This window comes from Harmonia axyridis, chromosome 7 (assembly GCF_914767665.1).
Source record: "Harmonia axyridis chromosome 7, icHarAxyr1.1, whole genome shotgun sequence".
In the NCBI taxonomy this organism is placed as follows: Eukaryota; Metazoa; Arthropoda; class Insecta; order Coleoptera; family Coccinellidae; genus Harmonia; species Harmonia axyridis.
This window is the reverse complement of record NC_059507.1, coordinates 1,867,714-1,890,465: the sequence shown is the minus strand read 5'-3', so window position 1 is coordinate 1,890,465 and position 22,752 is coordinate 1,867,714. Positions and strand designations below refer to the sequence as shown.

The 22,752-nt window shown below is 38.3% G+C and overlaps 1 protein-coding gene across 2 annotated transcripts in view; it reads left to right on the top strand.

The window, feature by feature from the left end:
* Positions 1–22,752, top strand: part of LOC123684395 (LIM domain only protein 3-like) — a 197,809-nt gene that overhangs the window by 58,984 nt on the left and 116,073 nt on the right. Inside the window, exon 1 of one of the 2 annotated variants that reach the window (XM_045623636.1) lies at positions 5,150–5,254. The exons of the other annotated variant lie outside the window; for it this stretch is intronic. The gene's annotated coding sequence lies outside the window, so the exon portion shown is untranslated. Of the gene's footprint in view, positions 1–5,149; positions 5,255–22,752 lie in introns of those variants that run through there. 2 annotated transcript variants of the gene reach the window in all.

The window sequence follows — 22,752 nt, the reverse complement described above, 5'->3', positions numbered from 1 at the left end:
ACATATTACTCATTTGCAACGTGATGAAATGATAGAGCGATCAGTTCGAGGAGAAACAACCGTTCCAAAAAGGAGACAAGAGGCTTAAGGAAGAACTTGCGGTACTTCAAAAGGAACTATGACGAAACATCTTGAATGGAAATGAGGAAGAACCCATCCTGAATTTCTAATTGACGTTGCACACCGCACCAGCCTGATTGAGGCGAATAATTAAAGAATCGAGTCCCTAATGATCACGAAATCGGCAGCAAAGAGGAAAAACAAGGTTCCGATAAGGGTGCAGGCTTCGAACAAATTAAAACTGTATTGTGCTCGAGAAAGATCGCCCGGGCTCCTGTCGGTTCCTTATTTAAGATCGCCATTTCTATTGGGCCAAGAAATTGCTCCACAAATGAGGCGAAAAATAAGCTGTTTTCCAGACAGGGACGGAGGCGGCAAGTTTCGCCGGCGACGAGAGAGATGGCGCTGCCGCCGCTGCTCGGCTTGACGGCGTCGCTTTTAATGCCTTTCAGCCAATTGCAATTTAATCCAAAACCTTTCAAAAGCAATCGCGAGAATCTTAAAAAGCAATTGAAGCCAAGTATCGAAGTTAATCGAATAGTGAAACTACCGCACCCCCTCCGATTTCTTTCTCACCGTCTCTTTTCTTCCTCTTTCATCTTTGCGGCGTTATCTTTCGGTACGTAGGGCTGCTGTTCTCTGCTCAGCTTTCAAGGACGTTAATTGAAGTTATCTTGAAGGAGTTTGAGATGAAACTGGCGGCTTTTGAAGGGACCTGCCTTTTTGGATTTTTAGGATACCTATGTCCAGTGTTTCGCTTAATTTCCTCATCGTTTTCTGTGGCAGTAACATCAGATACTATATACACTGCACAAAAAAATTAACGCACATTCTGAAAATCTCAATTCTAATGAAAGTTAACTCTACATTGACTTTATAACTTATTTTTATGTTCTCTCGGGAAGGTTTTGAACGAAACAAGACACATTAAATGGAAGAAGAATTCAAGATTTCACCGAATCTTATGTGAAAGAAGAGAAATAAACAATTTTCAAAATACTGGAATACTGATAAGTGATTTAATACTTGGTATTTCCACCCCTTGCGTTAATTACAGCTCGGCAAGGACGGTTCATACTCAAAATGAGTGATCTCAAAATGTTCTGATCTAATCCTTCCCAGATTTCTCTGAGTTGGATTCCTAAGTCATTAAGAATAGCTGGATGATTTTCTGAACTTCTCAGCCTTCTATTGAGGTTGTCCCAAACCTGCTCAATCGGATTGAGATCTGGACTTCTTGCTGGTCATTCCATTCGAGAGACTTGAACCTCTTCAAGGTACTCCTGAACGATGCGCGCACGATGGGGTCTGGCATTATCGTCCATAAAAATGGAATTTTCATCAATGTATGGGGCAAATGGCACTACATGCTCTTCAAGAATGTTCCTTATATAACTATCAGCATTCATAGCTCCATTATCAACGACCACTAGGTCTGTGCGAGCAGTCAAAGATATTCCACCCCATACCATAATCGATCCTCCCCCGAAACCAGTAGTATTCAGGAAATTGCACTGAGCATATCTTTCATGTGGAAGTCTGTATACAAGGGAACGTCGATCACAATGGTAGAGGCAGAATCTGGACTCATCTGTGACGAGAACACTTTCCCAATCAGCCTCTTCCCAATGGATATGCTCTCTCGCAAAATCCAAACGCGCCCTTCGATGGGCTGGGGTAAGAGCTGGGCCTCTTGCCTCGACACGAGGCCTTAAATCATATTCAGGCGATTTCTTATTGTCTGAGTGCTAATTTGCACCCCATGAGTTTGCTCAAGCTGATTTTGAAGGAGGCGAGCGGTTGCAAACCGTTGTCTCAACGAAGAAACTCGCAAGTAACGTTCTTGAATGGCAGTTGTTACCCGTGGTCTACCCTGTCCTGGTCTTCGGACATTCATACCTGTCTCCCTGAATCACTGCAACATTCTGGCCACACTTGTATGGGAAACTCCTAACCTTTCTGCAATTCTTGTGTATGTCCACCCTTCTTCTCGCAAAACTACCGCTTGGGCACATTCCTCTTGGGTCAAATTGCGTGTTTCGCGTTGCATAGCGATCGAGTGTAGAAAATCAAACGAAAGAAAAACTATTGATCACTAGAATTGATCGAGAACAACTGATTTCAGAATGGAGCCAATACATTCAAAATTTGATAATCTCATCTTTTTTTATTCCTGCTGGGAAAAAACATCTGTATTGAAGAAAAACGTTGAAAGTGGATAACATATTCAAGTCACTTTTTTAAGACCAAACATGGAATATTTACGTACAGATATATATGCATGCATAATTCTGATAAAAATAATCATCATTGAGAACACCTTCAGTTGTAGAATAAATTTGAGATTTCCATAATGTGCGTTAATTTTTTTGCGCAGTGTATTTTCCTGTGAGTCATAATTATCTTATTTTACATAATTATAACATCATATGTAGACATTTTGACAAACATATTAGTTCTACAAGCTCTGCCAGATCCAATTGATAAAGGAACTCTCATTATCAGCTGCAGAAAGAACGTGATTGACCTCTTCCCCTTTTTTTTATGGGAAATTGTCTAAGAGCTCAAACACTCTAAGCATATCTTCTGTGGTATTCCTTAACAATTTGATTTGAACAGTGAACTAACTTTCTAACAGGCATTAATGAACAAGAAATTGATCTTCTAGTAGGGTATCACTCACAATCACCATCCAAATAACATTCTGAAATATTCATGAACCTTATACATCTTTAAAGCTCCAAATTTTATTACAATGAGATCTTTTTCCTGCCCTAAAATCGCCTTATTTAGGCCCTGATGACCTTGGCTTCGATATCAAGAAGAATCCTCGCACTTTGGCAGTGTAGCTTCCATCAAAACAAACCTCCTTGAGAGGCAAGTGTAGCGGTACGTGAAATTGTCAATTTATTCCGACTTGGCATGATGTTCCGGGACGTTGGTAACAATGACGGCTTGTCAATGGGGAAGGGATATCGAGATTTATTTTTTATTGCCAAAGGCGCTATGCATGGCTTGATACAAGTATAAGGTGAGATACTGGCTCTGACTCGGACAGTAAACATAAAATTTCAATTTGTTCGCGAAATTGATTTCTTGAATCCCCGACTGTGGAAAAGGGATCCTTCTGCTCGTGCACGACAGCTTGGATGCTTCTTCTGTCTGTGTTGCTTTATCATGCATGAATGTAGGAAAATTCTGACGTTCGGGATCCTCCTAGTTTAGTTTTTTATTTCGGAAAATACGCCTTTGGAAGATTTTTCTCAAATTTTTTTTTCATCATGGTTTTGGAATGCGAAAACTACAAGAATCGGATGAAGAATTCAAAAAAGAACTGTGTAGTTAGCAGCTTTAGAGCGTTTTTTCAAAATTGAGTTCATTAAAAATTTCCACGCTATTTCGTATGGATCTTCAACACTCATATTGTATTATATTATATTATGATAAAGCGGTTTCCAATAAAAGAATTCATTCTGATATAACAAAAAGTGTATATTTGAAGAGAAAAGAATGGATTCCTATTTCATTGTAACGGGTGTTTTTTTTCGAGGTATATAACTTTAAGTTGGCATAACTGTTCAAGATAGCGACCGATTCAACAGCTGCCAAGTGATTTATTCTCAGATTCGTTTAGCAATTCATTATGAATAGACTCACGCCTGAACAACGCTTGCAAATAGTGCAATTTTATTTCGAAAATAATGGTTCTGTGCGGAATACGTATCGCGCACTACGTACATTTTATTTTCTTTAGCGATGAAGCTCACTTCTGGTTGAATGGCTACGTCAATAAACAAAACTACCGCATTTGGAGTGAAGCTAATCCTCAAGTATATGTCGAAACACCGTTACATCCAGAAAAACTGACTGTTTGGTGCGCTTTATGGGCTGGTGGAATCATTGGTCCATACTTCTTCAAAAACGATGATGGCCAGAACGTAACAGTCAATGGTGATCGGTATAGAGCCATGATTACTAACTTTTTCATTCCTGAATTGAACAACCATCAAGTCCAGGAGCTGTGGTTCCAACAAGACGTCGCAACATGTCACACAGCTCGTGCCACAATTTCACGTTTTGGACCTGTTAATTGGCCTCCAAGATCTTGTGATTTAACACCGCTAGACTACTTTCTGTGGGGCTATGTAAAGTCATTGGTCTATGCGGATAAGCCACAAACCCTTGACCATTTGGAATACAACATTCGCCGTGTTATTGCCGATATACGGCCACAAATGTTGGGAAAAGTCATCGAAAATTGGACGTCCAGACTGGACTACGTCCGAGCCAGCCGTGGCGGTCATATGCCAGAAATCATATTTAAAATGTAATGCCACAAGTTCATCTTGCGGATAAATAAAATTCATGTCAATCGAATAATCTATCGTTGTTTTATTGCAATTTAAAGTTCTATAGCTCTAAAAAAACACCCTTTATAAACCGCGAAGGTTATTCATACTCAGTGGTAAAGAATTTTATTTGAGACCATTTCCATATCAAATTAAGCAAGAATAGTGTAAACAAACTCTCCTCTCTGAATATATTCAAGAATTCTAAATCAATATGACAAGAATATTTAGCATCTATTTTTGACTCACGTATTTAGATCTACCTGATCTCAAATTGAATTTTTTGTTCGTCTTTTATAAATAAATCTTCTGATCACACCGTCTAACCAACGAGAATGTTGAGCGATTTATTGAATATTCAATTCACATAGGCGTAGATACGTGAGGGCATTCCTCATTATTGCCTGAAAGTGAATTCATTTCTGTATTGTCGGTAATCGTGCAAATTCAAGTTCAATATATTTTTTATTTCCATTACTTTCTACAACTTATAACAGTTTTTCGTTTTCATGAACAAATGAAGATATCATTCTGATTATATTGCCACCATGCAGAAAGTACGATCGTTACGCCCATGGTCTATAAATTTATATACGTTTGAACTAGGGTGAGTGATCGTATATTGAATGCTTAAACAATGAATAATATTTACATTTCATGAGCACACATAAACGTTTGCTGGTAAGTCTAAATGTTTCGATTTCTGATTACAGTTCTGATGTGTTTTATGAATTGGTAGTATTGCCGGATTAAATAGTTTCACATGGTTCATTGTACAGATCGAGTGCGAGCAATCAATACTATTATTTTTTTGTGTGAGTGAGTTCTATATCATTTGTGTAACTGTGAGTATTCGATTTAAATATAGTAGATAGACTCTACAGGAACAAAAAGATATTATTTTTCATTTAAACACATCACAGTCTCTGAAAATGAACTTGTAATTAGTTCCAAACTGCACGGTTACAAAATTTAATCATAATATCGTTGATATCCATTTTTATGCACTTTGGGTATAAGCCAAGCATTGGATAGGGTTCCACATGAAGGTTTTATCCACAAAATCAAGGAAAAGCGCACATTATCTTCTAACTGTTCAAATCTTACCTAAGCGATCGACCAAGAAGCAATTAGAGGAGGTGTGCTTCAAGGGAGTGTACTAGGCCCTCTATTATACCTCTTATACACTGCAGACTTGCCCACAACTGAACAAACCATAACAGGTAGTCTTGCTGATGACACACCCATACAAGCTAGTGATGTAGCTAAGGAATTCATCAACCAAGTAGCTTGACATTTTAACCAACAACTTTACTTGAAAATCAAGCTCGTGAAAAATTACATACTTGAGCTCGACTTGACTTTATTTTAGATATTTATTGCTTGACTTGATATCAAGCTACTTAATATTACTTAAGCTTGATATGCATGCGTCGCACGGCATATATTTCCGCAATCTCGTAGGCGCTCAGACTAATTAAGGGGATTCCTCGAACGCCGAGAGACTAAAGCATTCGCCAGAGTGACTTCATTAGTAGTTTTCTCACATTTCTATGAAATCTATTGGTAGTATTTGAAAGTTTCAGAAATATCTTTCCAAACTTGTCCTAAATGGCCAAGGATTTTTCATCAACGCCAGCATCTTCAGCTCCTGTTGAAAGACAATTTTCCAGAGCCGCTCTTATAGTTATAAAAACCTGCAATAGGTTAGGCGACAAATCTTTAAGATGCCACATGTGTCTTAGATCCTGGATGAAAAATTATGAAATCAAACAAAGCCTGGAGGTTTCTCAATATTAAGAAAGCAGCATCACTTATCTCTTTACGGTCCTTTTGTTAACAGAATTTTCATTTGGTTTTATCACTTTATGTTTCAACTTTGACACAATGGACTAGTTTAGTGATGTTGATAATACAATATTTACCACGATAGAATCAAAATATAGAGCAAAACTGATAAATCAGTGAAAAAATTTTGGAAATCCATCAATAAGACTGAGAAATAGATTATTTAAATTACGTTTGAATACTTAGCCGCGCCAAGGCTCTCGCGCCGTTTGTAGTTGTACAGTGTAGTTTTAACTCGAGTTTTGTTTTTATGTCACCATAATGGAAGAAGGCTTCGTGAAAGGACAAAGTGAAAATTTGCCTAAAATAGATATATTCGCAGTGATGGAGTTTTTTTCTTCAAATCCATCTTATGTCAGTGCAGAAATAAAAGGAGTTAAACTTTTCAAGTAAGTATCTACTTTTGAGTTTGCTACATCATGGTTCAACTTATAACGATGATTTATTTAAAAAACGTTTCATAAACAGTTTGTAGTTGAGTACTGGTTGTTGAAGTCTATCATTGGCAAAACATATTTATGTGAGGAGTAAAAGTAAAAAGAGAAAAAAGTAATTTATATGTATGTATATCGTAAGTTATTTCAGCCATCGTGTAACGAACAAAACACGACACGAACGGCACAAGTGATTGTACACCAATAAATTCGTAAGCACTCTGCGAGTACCAGTCGTCTAGTGTGTGACGTCACGACACTTACACGTACTATGAAATTATTCTTCCAAGCGCAACTTCAAAGTCCCATAACTTTTTCATTTCTAGAGATATTTCAATGATTCTTCCACATTTTTGTTTCATTTTACTTGAATTTTTAGAATTAATCCTTAACAAAAAAATGAAAACTAGTCCATTCATGAATGCGCGAACAAAATTCGATTTTCATGAAGAGAACACTCTTCTTTTAGAAAACTACCACTGCCTGCATGATGTATTAAATAAACCTGCAAAACTTGCCTCATCTGTTTTTGTTCACACGTTGGGTAATTGGTTTGATGAAGATCTCGGCGGCGTTTTAATCTGATACGGGCCTTATTCCACATGTGATTCATCACCGAAAATCAACTTGGTGGGTGGAAATTGTACATTAATATCCTCCATTCCATCTCCAGTTCCCTCCTTTTGCGCCGAGTTACAATCTCTAGTTCCAAACCCCCCTCCCGAAGAAGATCATCCTGTCTTTACATCTCAAGTTTAATTAAATTTATTACAGAAATCCTTGGCGTGAACTATGCAAATTAATTTTCCATCACGCTTGTTTTTTCTGTGTGAAGGAGAAGGCGTTTGGTTGGTTTGCGCCATTGGTTCGCTTCATTCATACACCTAAAATAGGAACGTCACTAGGAGATAGATATAAATTACTTTCGGTCTAGAAGTAATTAATGAAACCGTTATCTAAGCGTACTGAAGCTATTACCGCTTGCTGCAGTGCAGTTTCAATAAAAGTCAATTTAATTTTCTAATTAAATCCTTGTATGAGTGTGTAGTGTAAAGAGGTGGGGGAAATGGAACCGAACCAGGGTATCTCCTTCCTTATTATCGCGTCCCTATTCTTCTCAGTGGCGTTGCGAGAATGGGGTGTTCTTCAGCAAAACGGAAATTAAGTATTTGTTGTGGAATACTGCAAAGATACCATTTCAACCGTCAATTCTGAAAATTTTGAAATGAATTTAGCAATTTGAAATTGCATCATAGGCAACATAAGAGATTCATGGCTTGGCTTGATATTCAAGCTACTTGGCTCAAGCTCAAGTAGTAGTTTCTTAATATTGAAAAACCTCCAGGCTTTGTTTGATTTTATAATTGTCCATCTAAGATCTAAGATACATGAGGAATCTTATAGATTTGTCGCCTAACCTATGGCGGGTTTTTGTAACTGTAAGAGCAACTCTGGAAAATTGTCTTTCAACTGGAGCTGAAGATGCTGGCGTTGATAAAAAATCCTTGGCCATTTTGGCCAAGTTTGGAAATATATTTCTGAAACTACCAAAATCTACGAATAGATTTCTCTCTGACTACCACAGGGCGATGTTGTCACTTTTGGAATAGAGGGTGTTTTTTTTAGAGCTATAGAATTTTAATTTGCAATAAAACAACAATGGATTATTCGATTGACATGAATTTTATTTATCCGCAAGATTATCTTGTGGCATTACATTTTGAATATGATTTCTGGCATATGACCGCGACGGCTGGCTCGGATGTAGTCCAATCTGGAAGTCCAATTTTCGATTACTTTTTCCAACATTTGTGGCCGTATATCGGCAATAACACGGCGAATGTTGTCTTCCAAATGGTCAAGGGTTTGTGGTTTATCCGTATAGACCAATTACTTTACATAGCCCCACATAAAGTAGTCTTGCGGTGTTAAATCACAAGATCTTGGAGGCCAATTCACAGGTCCAAAACGTGAAATTAGGCGGTCACCAAACGTGTCTTTCAATAAATCGATTGTGGCACGAGCTGTGTGACATGTTGCGCCGTATTGTTGGAACCACAGCTCCTGAACATCATGGTTGTTCAATTCAGGAATGAAGAAGTTAGTAATCATGGCTCTATACCGATCACCATTGACTGTAACGTTCTAGCCGTCATCGTTTTTGAAGAAATACGGACCAATGGTTCCACCAGCCCATAAAGCGCACCAAACAGTCAGTTTTTCTGGATGTACCGGTGTTTCGACATACACTTGAGGATTAGCTTCACTCCAAATGCGGCAGTTTTGTTTGTTGACGTAGCCATTCAAACAGAAGTGCGCTTCATCGCTAAACAAAATAAAATGGACGTAGTGCGCGATACGTAGTCTGCACAGAACCATTATTTTCGAAATAAAATTGCACTATTTCTAAGCGTTGTTCAGGCGTGAGTCTATTCACGATGAATTGCCAAACCAAACTGAGAATAAATCATTTGGCAGCTGTTAAATCGGTCGCCATCTTGAACAGTACTGCCAACTTAAAGTTATATACATCGAAAAAGACACCTTATAGTTTTGATTTTTCTCTTCTTAATTTTTGTTCCTTCCAAGCGGCCGCCTCAGCGTCTCACCCCTTCCGGTCGCTACGCCACTGAATCTTCCCTCTCTCTCCCGCTACTTCATTTCCTATCTTTTCCGTTTTGGCCTACCCCGTAGCTCACATCGCTAGCTTGATGCTCCACACAATTATTACACTTCACCATTTCAATTACAACTTCGAATTACTTTTTGGATTCTTTAATAAGAACTTGAACATATTTGTACGGATGGCTTCCGAAGTTATTAGATGGAATTTTTCTGGTGGAGTGTTCTGCAGGAAATAAGCTCTCTGGTTAGATATATTGTTCTAGATAATTCATACCTCCAAAAATTTGAACACAATTAATTTGGTGTGAGTTTTTCATTTAATTTTTTTTTCTTTAAGCAATAGTCTCTTCGGAAAAATTCTTGATACTCTATTTTCGCTCTAATTTCTACAGTGAACTGACGATGACAGGGGCGTCCCAAACTGGAGGCTTCAAGTGTTAATGTGTTGTTTGAGAAAAAGGACGAAATGATTTTCGTGCTTTGATAGAACAATATGTTTCGATTAGAAAAAATACTGTGCAAGCAAAGCAAGGAATCAAATTGGGCTGAAATAAAGAAGTGATTACTAAGTTGAAAAGTCTATTTCAAAAGCGAAGACGGCTCATTCTACATAAAAAGTATTGGAAAATTGGAAGAGTATAAGAGTGTATGTCTTTCAAGATATGAAAATCGAGCATTAATTTTTTTCAAATTTTACTCCTCAAGCAAACAATACAACATTGTTTCTTAATATATCGCATTGCATTGCCTAGCTGTGAATCCATTCGAGAAATCAAATTCAAACAATTCATTTCCGTCATTTCATCATGAAATTAGAAACCATTGTATGGAACTTGTCGTTATTCTTCCACTTTTTATTCACTATTAAGTGCAAGAAATAAATTGAATTATTCCATATCGAAATGAATATAAACTAACGAATTGAATCATTTCCCTTGAACTCAAATAGTAGTTTCATTACGTGAAATGTACTGTTTTATGGTTACATATTCAAAACAATATTTCCACATTTCTTACAGAAATTGATATTGAATATTTATTTTCAATTGAAACCAGACGATTGAGCTAACATATGAATAACATGTGGGAAGTTTTCATTAGTTTTTTTGGTCTGTTTTTCACGGATAATTTTAATTTGTATCGGTTTTTATCGATTCTGCTACGATATAGAGGTAAATGCAGTTTTATGTGGATTATGTCATCCTAAATTCAATTTTAATCTTATGATCTCAATAATAAATATATTGGAAGTTTTCCAGTTGACCAGTTTTTACAACGCGGGTTTCGTACGCTGCCCGAAAGATGGAAGGAAGTATTGGCCAGCGATGGACAATATTTTGAATCAAAAATGTAAAGGGTGTTTTTTTTAGAGCTATAGAACTTTAAATTGCAATAAAACAACGATGGATTATTCGATTGACATGAATTTTATTTATCCGCAAGATAATCTTGTGGCATTACATTTTAAATATGATTTCTGGCATATGACCGCCATGGCTGGCATGAGATGTAGACCAATCTGGACGTCCAATTTTCGATTACTTTTTCCTACATTTGTGGCCGTATATCGACAATAACACGGCGAATGTTGTCTTCCAAATGGTCAAGGGTTGGTGGCTTATCCGCATAGACCAATGACTTTACATAGTCCCACAAAAAGTAGTCTAGCGGTGTTAAATCACAAGATCTTGGAGGCCAATTCACAGGTCCAAAACGTGAAATTAGGCGGTCACCAAACGTGTCTTTCAATAAATCGATTGTGGCACGAGCTGTGTGACATGTTGCGCCGTCTTGTTGGAACTACAGCTCCTGGACATCATGGTTGTTCAATTCAGGAATGGAAAAGTTAGTAAGCATGGCTCTATACCGATCACCATTGACTGGCCATCATCGTTTTTGAAGAAGTACAGACCAATGATTCCACCAGCCCATAAAGCGCACCAAACAGTCAGTTTTTCTGGATGTAACGGTGTTTCGACATACACTTGAGGATTAGCTTCACTCCAAATGCAGCAGTTTTGTTTGTTGACGTAGCCATTCAACCAGAAGTGCGCTTCATCGCTAAACAAAGTAAAATGGACGTAGTGCGCGATACGTATTCTGCACAGAACCATTATTTTCGAAATAAAATTGCACTATTTGTAACCGTTGTTCAAGCGTGAATCTATTCATGATAAATTGCCAAACCAAACTGAGAATAAATCACTTGACAGCTGCTAAATCGGTCGCCATCTTGAACAGTAATGCCAACTTAAAGTTATATACCTCGAAAAAAACACCCGTTGTAAATAGTTTTTTACAATAAAGCCTCGAATTTCGGAAACAAACGGCGGAAGCAAAGTTGTACTCTTATGTACGTTATTCAAAACTTACATAATCGGTATCTTTCACCACATATCAATCAAAATATTCCCTCTCCAACCCTACACTTGAAGTTTCATCGTAAACCCAAACAAAAATCGCTGCAACCCATTTCCAACTGCTTCATTCAGATTCCGATCGCCTTTGAAGTCGCCGCCCAATCGACTATTCCCGATAGTTCTTTGTCCATTATACGTCGAAGAATTCATTCCGTTATGAACTCGAAGGAAAACATTTTCTCTGATACATATTACGATACAAATTGACTACTCATGTTCTAGAATGCTACTTTGTTATTTCCGCAATAAGCGGACTGAATGAATCCGACGGCGGAGACGGCGACGCCCGAAAGAAGTGCGAGGGAGAGGAGACAAGGACGCCGAAAATGGCTGGTAGTCAGCGACCGAACTAATGCAATAAGTGAAGCCATTTAGGTAAGAGCAAACCGAGATCTGGGCCGAATCGAAACAATGAGAGAAAGAAGCCTTTTATGCGACGCAACGCAGGAGCATTTCCCTCTCGTTCAATTTTCTTATAAAACCCCTATTTTCCATTAGGGCCATCATCGAAATGGAATACTGAAACACATCCACTAAATGGAGAATAATATCGACGATATTTTCGCTGTTTTATGGCCTGGACTTCTTTCGCGTTTCTCTTTTTCAATTTGAAGCGGCATAATCGAAGTGCGTTTCGAACATATATTATGGCGAATTGAAAATGAATCTTTTCGTGCAGATGTACCGCCAGGCAGTGGTGGTGGTAGATCGAATGAAGACGTTGACTTCATTTCTTTTAATTTTACAGTCAGATAGAAATCTGATCTCTAGGACATATACATAGACGTACAACTTTGCTTCCGCCGTTTTTTCCGAAATTCGAGGCTTTATTGTAAAAAACTAGTTATAATGGGTGTTTTTTTTCGAGGTATATAGCTTTCAGTTGGCATTACTGTTCAAGATGGCGACCGATTTAACAGCTGTCAAGTGATTTATTCTCAGTTTGGTTTGGCAATTTATCACGAATAGACTCACGCCTGAACAACGCTTGTGAATAGTGCAATTTTATTTCGAAAATAACGGTTCTGTGCGGAATACGTATCGCGCACTACGTCCATTTTATTTTGTTTAGCGATGAAGCGCACTTCTGGTTGAATGGCTACGTCAACAAACAAAACTGCCGCATTTGGAGTGAAGCTTATCCTCAATTGTATGTCGAAACACCGTTACATCCAGAAAAACTGACTGTTTGGTGCGCTTTATGGGCTAGTGGAATCATTGGTCCGTACTTCTTTAAAAACGATGATGGCCACAACGTTACAGTGATCGGTATAGAGCCATGATTACTAACTTTTTCATTCCTGAATTGAACAACCATGATGTCCAGGAGCTGTGGTTCCAACAAGACGGCGCCACATGTCACACAGCTCGTGTCACAATCCATTTATTGAAAGACCTGTTTTGTGACCGCCTAATTTCACGTTTTGGACCTGTGAATTGGCCTCCAAGATCTTGTGATTTAACACAGCTAGACTACTTTCTGTGAGGCTATGTAAAGTCATTGGTCTATGCGGATAAGCAACAAAACCTTGAACATTTGGAAGACAACATTCGCCGTGTTATGGCCGATATACGGCCACAAATGTTGGAAAAAGTCATCGAAAATTGGACGTCCAGATTGGATTACATGCGAGCCAGCCGTGACGGTCATACGCCAGAAATCATATTTGAAATGTAATGCCACAAGATTATCTTGCGGATAAATAAAATTCATATCAATCGAATAATCCATCGTTGTTTCATTACAATTTAAAGTTCTATAGCTCTAAAAAAACACCCTTCACATAGTCGAATCAATCAATTGAATGATACAATATTTCCATGAAGGAACTTTATTTTTTTTTCAATTTTTCAAGCATTAGGTATGGAAATGATGTACTAATCGCCCAACTGCATGCATTTTCATAATCTAAATAATCGAATCAATCAATAAAATGAAACAATATTCCCATAAAGTGGAATATCTCCTGAAGGAAATGTTTTATGACAAAAAACTCGAAGAAAATTATTTAAACACCCTATTTCTCAAAAAAAAGCGTTTGGGATCCCATGTTTATACGAATTTTCTTTTAAATTACCAGAAAAATCTCTTATTTTCGTCGATATCTTCAATTCAGGAACACCTGTATTTCCAGTTCACCAACACGGTCTTCCCTAATGAAAGTAAATCGCCATCTATCCATCGTATGTCCACCAATTTTCAGGGAGCAATTGAATATCTCCCTGTCTATCCTTCTCGACTTCATACTCGCATACCTAACGTGCCTACCAACAACGAATTACCCAGTTCCGCTAATCGAATTAAAGCCAGCTGGAGTATACAGATGAAAGCTTTTACTGGACTGGTTCATGAATAAGGCATGCCATCAGGCTAGCCGTCGATATTGTTTAGGTTTAGTGGATCCTGTCAGAAGCTTTGCAATATATATATGGGTTCCTGATCGACAAATAATCCTCTAGGCTCTAATGAAATCCAGGATAAAGGTTTTTTTCGTAATTCGATATATCGATTCGACGGACAGAGCTGTTTCTAGAAACTACATATTATATCGAATGTCCCTGCAACTATGTAATTGGAAAACAATTGGATATCGGGATTGTCGATGACTGGTTGAATCCGTTTAGTTTTCGTTGGTTACTACCTGCCTCGATTTCAATTGAATATTTGACCGATTTCAAATTATGCAATCATATTCTCGATTCTTGTGAATAAAGGTCTTTCCAATAAAATTGATATATTTTGAAATAATTACAATTTGCAATAGGTCGCTGTAGATGTAATTGGTATTCGAAATAAACAGATCGTAGATGTCATACAATAAGTTTAGGTATTTGTGAACATAACGCCATCGAAATAAAGTGTGTTTTTTTTAGAGCTATAGAACTTTAAATTGCAATAAAACAACGATGGATTATTAGATTGACATGAATTTTATTTATCCGCAAGATAATCTTGTGGCATTTCATTTTGAATATGATTTCTGGCATATGACCGCCACGGCTGGCTCGGATGTAGTCCAATCTGGACGTCCAATTTTCGATGACTTTTTCCAACATTTGAGGCAGTAAATCGGCAATAACACGGCGAATGTTATCTTCCAAATGGTCAAAGGTTTGTGACTTATCCGCATAGACCAATGACTTTACATAGCCCCACAGAAAGTAGTCTAGCGGTGTTAAATCACAAGATCTTGGAGGCCAATTCACAGGTCCAAAACGTGAAATTAGGCGGTCATCAAACGTGTCTTTCAATAAATCGATTGTGGCACGAGCTGTGTGACATGTGGCGCCTTCTTGTTGGAACCACAGCTCCTGGACATCATGGTTGTTCAATTCAGGAATGAAAAAGTTAGTAATCATGACTCTATACCGATCACCATTGACTGTAACGTTCTGGCCATCATCGTTTTTGAAGAAGTACGGACCAATGATTTCAACAGCCCATAAAGCGCACCAAACAGTCAGTTTTTCTGGATGTAACAGTGTTACGACATACACTCGAGGATTAGCTTCACTCCAAATGCGGCAGTTTTGTTTGTTGACGTAGTCATTCAATCAGAAGTGCGCTTCATCGCTAAACAAAATGAAATGGACGTAGTGCGCGATACGTATTCCGCACAGAACCATTATTTTCGAAATAAAATTGCAGTATTTGCAAGCGTTGTTCAGGCGTGAGTCTATTCATGATGAATTGCCAAACCAAATTGAGAATAAATCACTTGATAGCTGTTAAATCGGTCCCATATTGAACAGTAATGCCAACTTAAAGTTATATTCCTCGAAAAAAACACCCGTTAGTTCACGAAAATGCTTCCAGTTGGGCGATAAGTACATTATTTCAGAAATTATAGGTCAAATCTGAAATTTTCGAAAAAATACTTGATAATATTCCCGAGACTGCAACTTCTCCTGGACGTAAGCTACGCCTTTGAAACCTCACTATGTTTTAGATCAGAACTTGATGTTTGAAAAACGTTTCTCTAATTCTGTGGTTATTCCGTTCATTCTTCCACATCTTGTAGAACAAATCGTGCGAGAATATATCAGAAACGCACAATTTTCATGGTTATATTTTATTATTCTATGTTGGCACTCCGAACTTTCCGCTACGGCTTTATCTGTCAATTCATCAAATTGCCTTAAAGAAATCAGTTCTGCCAACCAACATTTTTCAATGCAAAAATCACTATATTATATTTATGGAAATATTTCATTAATTTCAATGAAAATGCAATGAATTAAAGAAAATAATGTATAATAATCGTAGGCTCATTCTACCACTCGTTCATTCCAAAACTCGCCACTTCGTGGCTCGTTTTTGAATTTTGAACTCGTGGAAGAATATCAATGCCTTCTGCACTTGTATTATAAATAACTATTCTATTCGACGGGTCGGTGAATTTAGGAGATATAACGATTTTTGGATGGAAACATCACTAGAAGTGCATGCTTTGTGGAGAAACTCGCGAATTGAGTGAAATATCGTATCACTGATGTTTTCATTCCCGCGCGCTTCATGTCAAATTTGATAGTTCATGTTGGGGACAAAATTTGCTCACCAAAAATGACATAATATGCTCCCTCTATCTATGTTTATTACTCTGAGGGGACACTCTACTGTAATGGCTGGGATATCAGTAGTAGTCAACTCAGACATGGACGAAAAAGCATTACCTAAAAGACAATACTTCCACTACCCAGCCTAAAGTAAGGGTAAGAAAAAAAGGAGATGGCTTGAACGACAACCTAATGCTACGAATACACAGTATCTGCTCTCACGGCATTGGCACTTCATTTATTCCCCCCAAGAAAACTTATACGTATGATTTCCTGATTGTATTCAGCTCCTCTCCCTGAGTGTTTCCTTCTGTCGCAAGCTTTTCGTGATCACGCAATGGAAATAGGCCTCACTCTCTCTGTATAAATAGGGTTCTGAATTAGGTAGCTTTCAGACGTAGCCGTTAAGTGCCGAGCGTTGTATGGCAACTCCCACACATTGTTCACCTCCCAAATGCAACAATGCTCCACAAGAGTTTCTTTCTGGGCTACAATTATTGAAAGCGAAAACATTTGTGCTTAATGTGTGACTTTCTGGTGAAAAGCCTCAATGATTGATTTGGGGATATTTTGGCACTCGGTATCGTTTTGAAAGAAGTGAAAATAGTTGTGAAAACCTTTATTAAACCAGGCCTTTGTTTTGCCTATTTTGAAGCCTATTTTTCTTTTTTTTTCTGTGCTGATTTCTGTCAATGTCTGGGATGATCACAGGCTTGTTTCAGGGTCAATTATTGAGTTGATTAATTCAATTACATAAGCAACAAAACAAGAAGTGAAATTAGAAAAAGCATAACCTATTCACTGTAATAGATACCTTCCATCCTGAATTGAGTAATGTCAGTTTTGGTTGACATTTCAACGCCAAAATTTCGGTTGAATTTCAAAGTTGACTCAGAAATAAGCCTGAAGGCAAGCTCAGACATAGACATGAAAAATGCCTAGTGTATTACGAGATTAATTTATGTAATTATTCTTATTTAATAATGATTCATGAGTAAATATAAAGATTCTCTTTCTAAAATGAATGGCTATTGATGCAGAATTGTAATATTGGAAATGAAAAATCCACATCAATTAGAATCGATTAATAGTCTTTATAAATGAATAAATTTATCTCCTTTGAACATCTGGAGCGTTGCATTGACCTAGAAACTCGAAGATACCTCAACGGTTAGCTCGAATAACTGAATGAATGTGCAGCAACTACAAAAATATCAGTGCTGGCTTCAGGATATTATATTTAATCAGGGTGTGTCAACGTAAAGTTGGCAAAAATATATAATCGTGAGAAAAAGCTAGCAGTACGAAACCTTCAACATAATGGAGCAGATTATCTATGATTGAAAGTTTTCCAGCTTTGGGAAATTATTGCGTTTTTGAAACGAGAATCGGTTGGTTACGTTTCAACAAAACCTTGAGGCCCATTCATCATCGAAATGTAAGCTCGACAAAAAATATTGCCTCTTTAAATGAAAGTCTTGAAGAAGATCCCAATTTATCGATTCCTCGGATCGCTTAACATTTGGGCCTCTTTTACGTCACGCTTAGGTATATTTTGCATCTGGATTTGCATATCAATCTCTATGAGGTCCAGTTGATACAAGAACTGGAACCAGTTGACTAAGGAATATGCGTAGAACAAATGCCGATTGGGTACTTGAACAACAACTTTTCGATGACGCATTTTCTTCAATGACGAAGCTCATTTTGACTCGATAGCAATGTAAAAAAGTGAAATTGTCGCATAGAGGGTAGTGAAAATCCTCATTCAACTACTGAGAGACTATTACAGCCACAAAAAAACATTGTTTGGTGTGTTATATAGTCTGATGAAGAGTGTTATTTGAAAATGAAGAAGTTGTCTCTCAAACCATCTAGTATCATCGATATAGCCAAAATGGTTGTCGATTTGTTTTGGCCTGAAATTAATGATATGAAAGAGATGTGGTTCCACCAAGGTGATGCAACAAGCCATAGAACACGACCCGTTTGGGCTTTATGCGAGAACAATTGCCAGGACGCGTAATTTTCGTTTCGGTGATGATAATTGGTTACCGACCGCTAACCGCGTTTCGACCACGACCGTTTTTGCTTGACGTTCTCGTAAGTGATCCACTTTTCATCAACAGTCACCAACAGCTTCGATCGATTTTTTTGCTATTCAGCAGAGATTCGCAGATGAAAATTTGGTCGATGAGGTATTTTTGCGTTAACTAGTGTGGTACCCATACTTTGAGGTCCTTCCTGGAGTTATACCTTATGCAGATGGTTACAAACGGTTTTTTATGCAATATTCAACTCTTGAGCAATCAGAACAGCGCTAACAGAACGGTCGGACTCGACAATGTCCATGATTTCAGTGAAATTTTCGACAATTGTCCTTCCACTGCGTGGTGCATCTTTGACATCGAAATTACAGAAACGGAATCGACAAAACCAAAATTGCGCGTGATTGGCAGTCAAGTTATTGGTGAGATATTGCCTGAAATATGCCGGAGAGTAATCCAAAATTACTTCACTGAGGTTGAGTCCTATGAGAGATCACGTAAAGGACATTTAAATGATGTTGTATTCCACATAAATTGACAAGGACTTATCATTAATTCGAAGTAAAATTTGTTCGATATTCTAAGTGTATTATATTTACGTCTACATTTGGAAACATTAAATGGATCACCCTTTATATTACTATTACAAGCTCTTAAATGATGCAGCTATCGACTACAAAGGTTCATTATCAAAACTAATGAACGAAAATCGAAAATATGCCTGATCCCTACCTCTGGATACAATCCTGCAAATTCACGAAGGCAGGAGGCATGAAAATATGGGCCAGACTACGCGCTGCTTGCCAGCTGATTCCGACTCCCCCTCTCTCCCCTCGTACCCTCCGCACGCGACGTTCCCCCCTGCAGTCATTCACGACGTAACCTTCACCCAGTGAACGAAAAACAACTTCACTAACCGAAGCCACGAGGAGGCCATTCAGAGGCCATCTTACACCCCCCTCCCCCTACTACTACATCCTCCAATTTATGTGGTCGTTTTCTCTTACTCTAAACACCATTTAATATCCCACTAACGGTTCGGGGTCAATTACTTCGTTACACTCATTCATGGTTGAACGGAGGGATGGGTAGATTGTTTTGGGGTTTCACGTGGTTTTCGCAACAGGAATTTGTGCGTTAAGTTGGGTATTTCGCAAAAAAAATAGGTTAGTATCTTCGACTTCATGGTTTGTTTTAATTAATTTAGATATGATCATCCAAACGATGCAATTAGCTACGGAGAGATTAAGCTGGTAGGTTGACGCAGGTGACCTGGGTTCAAGTCCTACCTGATCCTATCTTTTTTTCGTTTTTATAAAGGTTTTTTTTTGTGGTGTCATCAATTCAAATCGTCTCATCTAAACTTAAACTCTTTATTGAGTTTGAAAATACCGGTCTGCAAATTGCCAATGGACCTGCTAATGTTATTATTTCTGTTGTCAATTTCCCCGGTTTTTCTTTTACATAGACGTACAACTTTGCTTCCGCCATTTTTTCCGAAATTCGAGGCTTTATTGTGAAAAACTGGTTATACATTTATGATTCAAAGTATTGTCCATCGCTGGCCATTACTTTCTCTCAGCTTTCGGGCAGTATGCGAATCCCGCGTTGAAAAAGCTGGTCATCTTTTGAAGCGATCCACGAATAGATCTAATTTTTTTACTTCTTCATAAGACCGGAAGTGCTAGTCAGCCAGGCCGTGTGCCCTTGATCGAAACAAGTGATAGTCCGAGGGAGCAACGTCTGAAGAATACGGCGGGTGAGGTAGGACTTCCCATTTAAACGTTTCCAAGTATGTCTTGACCACTTTCGCAACATGGGGTCGAGCATTGTCATGCAGTAACATCACTATATCATATCTCTCGTTTCATTGCGGCCGTATGTCTTTCAATGCTTGTCTCAAACGCATTAATTGCGTTCGATAACGATCGCCTGTGATTATTTCAGTTGGTTTCAACAACTCATAAAACACTTCGCCGAGCTGTTCCAAACAAATACAAGCATGACCTTGGAATCGTGAATATTCGGTTTGGCCGACGACTTGGAAGCATAGCCGGAATATCCTAATGATTTTCTGCGCTTGGGATTATCGTAATGAACCCATTTTTCGTCTTCAGCCACAATGCGATCCCTTTCGTCTTTGCTTTGCAAGCAGCTGTTCACAAGCAAACAAACGCCGTTCAACATCTCTCGGCTTCAACTAGTACGGCACCCAATTTTCTTGTTTCTGAATCATTCCCATGACTTTCAGGCGTTTTGAATGGCTTATTGCGTCACTCCCAATGATCCTGACAATTCTTGTTGCGTTTGACACGAGTCTCGATCAAGTAATGCCTCCAATTCTGCATCTTCGAAAACCTTCTCTCTTCTACCGCCATGCTGGTCTTCGACGTCAAAATCACTATTTTTGAAGTGTTTAAACCGCTCTCAGCACTCTTCTTTCACTAATAGCGGCCTCACCATAGGAATCTGAGAGCATTCGATGAGACTCAGCCGCAGATTTCTTCATATTAAAGAACAAAATTAAAACCTCCCACAAATGCCGAGAGTTTGGCTCGTAAGCTTGTTGCTTGTTGCATCACTCCTAATGATCCTGCCAATTCTTGTTGCGTTTGACACTTGATCAGTAATTTCAATCGTGAAATGTAAACTTAAATTCTTTATTTTCTTTTCCTTTGTTTTAATATCAAAATGAAACATCCTATTGCAAAACCCTCCACATATAAGTAATATTTTTAGCAATACCATTTATTCCATATGAAGTGAAAACTTCAACAATATCGTCAACCGTGAGGTAGGTAACAGAGAATATCTTCTTCCCTTGAGTTTTCTCTGGTTCTGATGAGGTAACATGGTTCGCATGGAGCTTGAAATTCAAACCTAAATGCAGTATTCATTATTCTTCTCATTTAATATTACAGCATTTTAATTGTTTGCTCCGAAGCACTGCCATCAACTTTCACTAATCGGTCAATGGGAACGTCGCACAACTTTAATGAAGCCTCCATTAAATTCCCGATGTTCCAACCAGACTTTCAGAATTAGGGAACCCGCCGAACACAACATTAAAGTTGAAACGGTGAGGAGTGCAGAAAATTCACGGCAACAGAAAAAAAATTCAAAAAATACATTAGCGCCGACATGTCATGTACGTTAAGTTGATGCAGACAAGAAGGCCCGAATGAAAGCCATTCCATGTCTGAAAGGAAAGTGTCCGTCCCGGTCAAGATGTCAAGAAAGCTTTTAAAACACACTTAGGTGGAGTCTGAGTCGCATATAGCTACGGTGGAGAAGAGCTTTTCGCACTTTTCTCGCTGTTTCTCCTACCGGAGACGGATGTAACCAAGACAGCCAATATATTTCGGCATCGATCTCATTCCGAGCCTTCTATCAGTTTTCTATTTGTGCCCAGACAGTGGCAAATTGAGTCGCACGGAGCTGAGATCGGAAAATCAAATTTCTAACAATAATTAAGAGATTGCGAATGGGGAGTTGGCACCTAGATGAAATATTTCAGACATGGTGATGAGATGAAGGGTGATCCAATTACTTATTTGATGTGAGATACAGGGTGTCCCACGGTAACTGGATGTTTTTTTAATTATCGTCACTTATCGATCCTTTGGAGCGAGTCGTGAATTCACCTTTTCATCTTCAAACAGTGTATGCTCAATATTTCAAATCAGATTTAGGTTTAAGAGGGGTTTTATTGCACCGCGACCTTATGGTTTATTGTGCCCCTTCAGAGCTGATTTTGCCATTAGTCGTCGTAGTCTACAGCTTACCTTTCAGTTCCAGAATTCTTATGAACTCCAGTATCTGGGATGGCTTCAAGGAGGTTACTTTCTCACTTCTATAAGTTTCTTGTCCAAAGCATTTTTTGCGTTAACTAGCGATGGCGAAGCATTCCGTCACCAGGTGAACAGGAGTTTCACTCTCCTCCTCAAAGAATCTGCTCTCGTCGTTTCATGCTAGACTTATGCTCATGAGGTGTTTCCTGAGGCGGCAATGCCCTGTTTAGAATCCAGTGAGGAGGTGTCATATTCTTGCTGAGGTCCAGATACTTCTTAGATTTTGCAGTATCAAAAGTTTCTAAGAAACTTTTTGGAATGATCCAATCCAGGAAGATTCCGCCAGAGTATTTCTCTTTCGGTTTTTTATTCTGCTGAAACTTTTTCTTATACCACAGGAAGGTTCTGGGCCATTGAAAGAAGATTGTGCTCCTTTTATGGCAATAGTTTGGGCATCTTCATTTTCTTCAATTCCAGAGTGACTGCGAATCAAGACTAAAAAGACCTTATTCTTACCCTTTTCATTGAATTTCCTTTGGCACTCCAATACCAACTAAGAATCGATGAAATGTGAGGTCAATGCTTTGATTGCAACCTGGCTGTCACAATGTATCCCTAAA